The sequence below is a fragment of the Engystomops pustulosus genome, chromosome 4, assembly GCF_040894005.1.
Source record: "Engystomops pustulosus chromosome 4, aEngPut4.maternal, whole genome shotgun sequence".
Taxonomy (NCBI): Eukaryota; Metazoa; Chordata; class Amphibia; order Anura; family Leptodactylidae; genus Engystomops; species Engystomops pustulosus.
Window position 1 is genome coordinate 50,462,732 of NC_092414.1, and position 6,498 is coordinate 50,469,229.

The following is a 6,498-nucleotide window of genomic DNA, read 5'->3' on the forward strand; positions in this document are numbered from 1 at the left end:
ACTCTATATTTTCAGCTTTTCAGGATTTTAATAAAGCACTTTCCTGTTAGCTATAATTGCTAAGATGTTAATTATTCTAACCAAGCATTTATATTCTGGTACTCCATTCAATAATAAATTTGCAAACTTCTAACTTTTGAAATATACTCTCTGATTATGGAGCAAAATGCATCATTAGAATACAGGAAGCAGGAAGACGAATACAATTATTCAAAATGAAAAGAAATCAGGCAGTGAAATATGTGCACAGAACATTAAAATAACTTTTGACAGGCTTCTGAATTTAAGCTGCTTATTGGAAGAATAATTACTTTATTGTTTCTGTGAATACATACAGGTTTAATATCTCCATCCAGTGTAAGAAGACTTCCTTCTCATCAGGTAAAGAGGATTTATTCAGAGTATACTGTATAAAGAGAAGAACATACACAGAGGCATAACTAACAATGGGCAAGGAAGGCGATGCTGGTAGGTGTAAGTACCCTGCATTGCAAAGAGGGCTTGAGGTGCTCTTCAATAATTAGCTATCCTCTTTTGAAGGGGAGAGATAATTTATGTGTCCAGTAGTTGGCAGCACCACTCGTTCATGTATCCTCCATCGATTAAAATCCTGTCTGTACAGTGCTGATCATGACTACTGAAGGATGAAGGAGGAGGAGGGAATTCAACTTTCATTGCCCTATCGTCTCAAGACAGTTGTGGATAAGAACACAAAACAGGTCACCCAATGTTTAGTGACAGTGATAGAAGATGCTGCCTGCCTGTATCCAATACAAGCAAAAGGTACAGTAAATGATTAATTTATCTGTTACCTACATTTACCATCATGTCAATTCCAGCACTTATACTGCCTTCTTTTATGACGCCAGAGTCCAGGACCATCACATCTGACTTGTAGCCACCAGAGTCTCTTAATCACACTATGTGACCAAGCCAGTGATCACTGTCTTCCCACAAACTGTAGCAGTAGGTCACTGCTAGACCTAGGAGTTTAAAAATCCACACTACTAAATTAGGGTATATATACACAGATCAGTTATATGCAGGTAAAAGGGTTGCACGGCTTTCTTGATATGTGAAGTGAATCATCTTTGTCTTTAAACCAAACATTCCTGACCATAAAATGGCTGCAGATGGAGTGATCTCTAGCGATTGCTCATTGACAGTTCATCAGATCACATGACCCTTCATCTGCGGCCATGTTATGGACAGCAATCTCTGGCTGATGAGGTAAAAGAAAGAAGGCTTCACTTTACATATCAAGAAAGCAGAGCTGAACTATTAATAGACGTATATTGGTAAATTACCTAATATCCTTAGCCCACACTTACACACACATGACAAAAAACAGGTAGGTAAATTGGCCAACCCCTTAAATGCTGGATCTGAATTAGGAATATGTAACATTTTGATGATGTGGCCGCAGAAAAAAGAAATGTGTTATTCTAGTGATATGGATTGGTATTCTAATTGTGCACCCTATTTGCCCCAAGTGGAGTAACACGTATATCTTCAAAATAAATGTTTCATCTGTAATAGCAACTGGCTCGCATTAAAACCGCACATAATACTTATTATTAGCTGTATCATATGCACATTTTCATGACCAAAACTAGTTTTATTCTAGACTGGAAAAAAAATAAAACTATCCAAAAGTTTTTCATTATTTAAAGCAAAATGCTGGTGCTATTTTTTCCGGTCTGCAGATTCCTGTTTTTAAACTAGTTTTAAACAATATGATAAAACATGATATGCCTTGACCTTAAGTATAGAAATGTCAACTCAAGAGCAGAATATTGTGTGTAAGTTTCAAGGATCTTTTTACATTAGTGGATATTGTAGTTTCAATGACAGATCTTTCAGAGCACATTTTCTAGTTGAAATTACCTTAAAAGGCATTCTTCAAACTTCTGAAAATTGCCATACTGAATACCAGTTTTTGGTATTTTTAGCCACCTTATTGATGTAACTTTTCTTTTTTAATTGCTTAAAAGTTATTGTCCAATCCAAAATATCAAATAAAGAGTAGTAAACAAAGAATTGTAATAATGGAAGAAAATGATGACCTATGCTATGCTTCTAATAAACATTCCCACTCAACACTATCACCATGCAGTGCCTTCCAGATATATTACATATATCCCTCACACCATAAATTACCACACTGTGCCCCTGTACATCTCAAATATTCACAGCGATTCCTCAATCAATGAGGACCTGAACCGCAAAGTCTGGGTCCGATTCAACCCACCACCGGTAACACCAGTGATTAGTGCGGGCACCAATTGTGGGTATTAACTATTTAAAAGTGTGCAACCATTTTGGGGAGCATTGACTCTCCTCAATGTTATCATGGGGAGTTCCGATTCTTAAGAAAAATGGTGCAACTGCAACAATTTAATTGGTGGCGGCGGGTGCTAACTGTTTTTCTTCATAAAAACATGCAGCAAGACAGAGGTGAATGAGACCTGCAGCGCACATGAGGGTGAGCTGGTGCCGGAGCTTATTTTTGTTAGTGTTTTAAACCGATGTATCGCGGTTTAAACACTTTTTAAACTTTATAGCCGGCGCAGGGAGGTACGCGCTCGGCGCTTACCATGCGCGCGGCTCTCCTTCACTTCCTATGTAGCCGCACGCACGGTCGCGCGCATGGTAAGCGCCGAGCGTGTACCTCCCTGCGCCGGCTATAGGGTTTAAAAAGTGTTTTAAACCACAATACAGCGGTTTAAAACACTTACAAAAATAAGCTCCGGCACCAGCTCACCCTGAGCTGGTGCTCGGTAGTTCCTTCTTATACCTGCCACTTCAAGTGGTAGGTTTCCTTTAAGAGAACAATGAAAAGTTCTAAATGCTTGTCATAGCCAATAAAAGTTACAGCAGCAATCCAGGAACTGTCAGTTTAAAAAGCTGCAGTCTCTAGAAGAAAGATCAAATCTGCTGGTGCATTCTAGAAGATACAGCAAAGTGTAGAAGAAAGTGCCTAATCTATATTTCTTAATATTAGGCAACCCCTTTAATTCTTACACATATAAAAAACAGAAGGTATTTCCATCTGAAAGTGGTAGGTTTCCTTTAAGAGGAGATAGGAACACTTGGCAGATTGTCAATGTGAGCTGAGCAGATGTTTCCAGCCATATTTCATCCATCTGTAGATGTGTAGTGTAGATGTCAAGGACAGAGATTTGTAGAGATTTGGGGCTAATAAAAAAAAGTGTTGTCTAGGAACTAGGTTGGGTATTTTATTAGGGAAGGTTGCAGGCAGGAACAAGAGCTTCCCAGCTGGGCAGTGAATTTTAGTGTTCTGTTCAAAATAGACTTATGTTTTATTGAAAAGTTGCTCCCACTTCTGTTGTTACCCAGTGTGCCCTTGGAAAGCAACATATGCATAATTTACCTGGAAGCAGTAGAATTAGGCAACCGTTTCCCTGGGCTTCAAAAAGGTGCCACATTATTATAGAAGAGGAATATTTGGAGGTTGGTTCACTCCTCTTAGTCATACCAGGATGATGCTCCTTCTGGGTCTGAAACATTAATTTAGAGCTAAGAGTCAGAAAAGCGGGCCTCCTGCTCTTACTACTTTCAGCAAGGGGAGCATGTCATTTGGATCTGTGCTTCCTAGTAGTGCAATGTACACGGAACCAGATATTGAACAAGGACTGCCTCATGGTTCATGGTAACTCAGAGGCAAGGGATACAGTGTACAACAGTGCTAGTGGCACTACTGGTAGTAACCACGTGGTAGAAGTGTTGGTGGCACAATGAGAGCAGGAAAGGTGGGCCAAGGAACCTCAGCCGAACAACCTGAGCTATCACGGATAAAAGTGGTGGGGAGTAATTAGATGATGATTGTGTTTTAGACAGGACATAGGAGTTGAATCAGGTTGACAAAGAAATATTTAACTATTCTGCCATGAGTCTGCAGCACTGAAATTTGTAAGCCCTTTGGAACCATTTGAAGTGTGGTCACCCCAAGGTTGTTGACAGCTACCACAAGTGGAGTTGGCTTCTTCTCACAGCCACCTTTGTAGCAGCCAGCCACCATCCAGGAAAGGAATAATCCATTTGTGCCTCTATAGTTACATGAGTCACACTTATTAGGAATCAAAATACATTCAGACCCAAAGCAAATCTTGCAAAAAATTGGGCAAAGTGGTTGAAATCTTGAATGAGTCACTTAACTAAATACTTCTACGTCTAATTTAGTGCATACTCATTGGTAGTTTTTCCTTTTTCTTTCTTATTATGTATTTAAGAGGAAAATAGGGCAAAGTATACTTTTAAATGTAACTTTTAACTTTAGCTTTATAAATTATTCTATTGGTTAGTTTTTTTTTTTACTTTCCAATTACATTTTACACTATAGAAAACAAAAGCAGGAGTAAAAAAGTCCCTGACCATTTAAAAAAAAAATTCTGGAACACAATAATGAACACACACATCAATACTTACTCCCCTTTGGGCGTTTTTTCAACTCAATATTCACTTAGTAAAACATAGTAATCAATACTCATACCAAGCACAAATTAAGTTGTAACAAAGGGGACTAGTTTATTTTGTCACTATAGGTTTATTTTACTTTGAAATATGCAATGAGAGTTACTTTGAGAGCATCGGGATACAAATACCAACATCTTCTGTTTGTTTGTATTGTAAACTAGCTACTGGTCATTTTTATAGCTTAAATGGCTTTTTCAATATCAATAGACTTCTTCTATTATACAATACATTTAAGGGCAGAATATATAACAATAATTCAACGTGTCTCAGATGTGGTGGTCCATCCTGCCGCTGCAGCAACACCTAGTGGCACACATGCCATTTCAGCCAGTCAAGGCTCCAGCACCTTTGCCGAAGGGAGCTGTTTGTCTTTGACATCATCTCCCGGTCCAGATGCTCCTGCTCCTCGCTACCCATGGTGGCAGCATTTGTTGTATGCATCCAGCCATTCTAAGGTGCAGAAGCTGACCGTGCTCCTGTCCAAGTTGTTGGTCCTACAGTCCCTCCTTTTCCAAGTTGTGGACTATTTTTTCCAAAAAGGCAGTGGCAGCCCATCACAAATATGTAGAACCAAGATGGGCCAGGCCTTGAGCTTATCGGTTTCTTCCAAGGTGCACGGCAGCGCGGACATGTGGAGCGGTAACTATGGTCAGAACCAGTACATCTCCTTTACGGCCCACTGGGTGAATGTGCTTCCCATCCAGCCAACAACTTAAACAAGAGACACCGCTTTCCCCTCCACGTTGTCAAACTGCTGCTCATGCGCCAGTGTCCTCCGCCTCCGCCTCCTCTTCCTTCTCCACCACCACCTCAGCCTCCATAAGTCTAAGTACTCCTCCACCATACCACATGTGCAGGGCACAGCGGTGTCACACAGTTCTACACCTGGTTTGCTTGGGAGAACAAAGTCACAAAGGGGGGGAACTCCTCCGCATCATGCAAGAAGAAATCAATCTGTGGCTTTCTCCGTGACAAATGAAAATCGGAACCCTGGTGACAGACAACGGAAGGAACATGATGTCCGCACTGCACCGATGAGGGATGGCCAATGCGCCCTGCATGGTGCACATGTTCAATCTTGCTGTCAACAGGTTGTCACCCTGGTTGTCAACAACTGAAGTCTTCCACCCATCTGCAAGACATTCTAAAAATGGCCAGAAAAAAGCCATTAATGATTTTTTTTATGATGCAAGCGGACAGAAGTACTCCCCCATGTAACGATGATGTCAGCCACTTGCAGCTCAACCGTGACACCTGCAGTTTGCCCAGGCCCTTTGAATAGGCCATGGTATTTGTCAGTCGCCAGGACTACGGGATGGATAATGTCATTCCACTGAATCCTGGAACTCATGGAAGTGGTGACTACATCTCATGGCCACATGAGTCCAGAGGAGGAGGACATTGGAGCACAAGCAGTCTGGTGAAATAAGTGTTTTTTCTACTCAGGTGACAAGAGAGAAGGAGCAGGAGCCTCTGGAGGAGGTAGAAGACAAGGCAGAAGCACTGTGGCAGTATACAGTGGAGATGTAGGCCGGGATTCCCTCAGAGTTGGAAAAAAAGGAAACAATAAAGAAAGTGACCGCTCACTCACGTTTGCATTCTCAATGTAGACAAGGTCCGATTCCACTCCAGCTCATGGTGCATGGAATTAGCAGTCCTGTCGGATGACTTAGCTACATACAAGTTGAGAAAACGAAGGTATTCCAGCACTCGATTTCTTCTTTAAAAATAAATGATTTTTATTGTATAAATTGTAAAAAACGCAAGGTCACATCTTGCATAACATCCAATACAGCATCTATGCGTTTCGGACTAGTGTGCTTTCGTCCTTATTCATGATTTCCTCAGAGTCACTTGCACAGATGGCCTGCAGCATAGTGCTTTGCCTAACTAGTGACAGCCGAATAGTCAACATCTGGCATAGGGAAACTTGATATGTTTGTGGAGTTTGCAGTAGATAAGCTGTCCTGCCTGGCCAGTAGTATGGCATCAGAGTGGGTG

At 41.0% G+C, this 6,498-nt stretch overlaps 1 long non-coding RNA gene across 1 annotated transcript; it reads right to left on the reverse strand.

Annotated features, from left to right (window-relative positions):
* Positions 1-332: 332 nt before the first annotated feature.
* On the reverse strand, positions 333-6,211 carry LOC140128955 (uncharacterized). The gene is made up of 3 exons (XR_011855211.1): positions 6,089-6,211; positions 3,395-3,521; positions 333-406 (listed from the first exon to the last, which is right to left on the reverse strand). It is a non-coding gene; the product is annotated as an uncharacterized lncRNA (long non-coding RNA).
* Between the last annotated feature and the right edge of the window lie 287 nt (positions 6,212-6,498).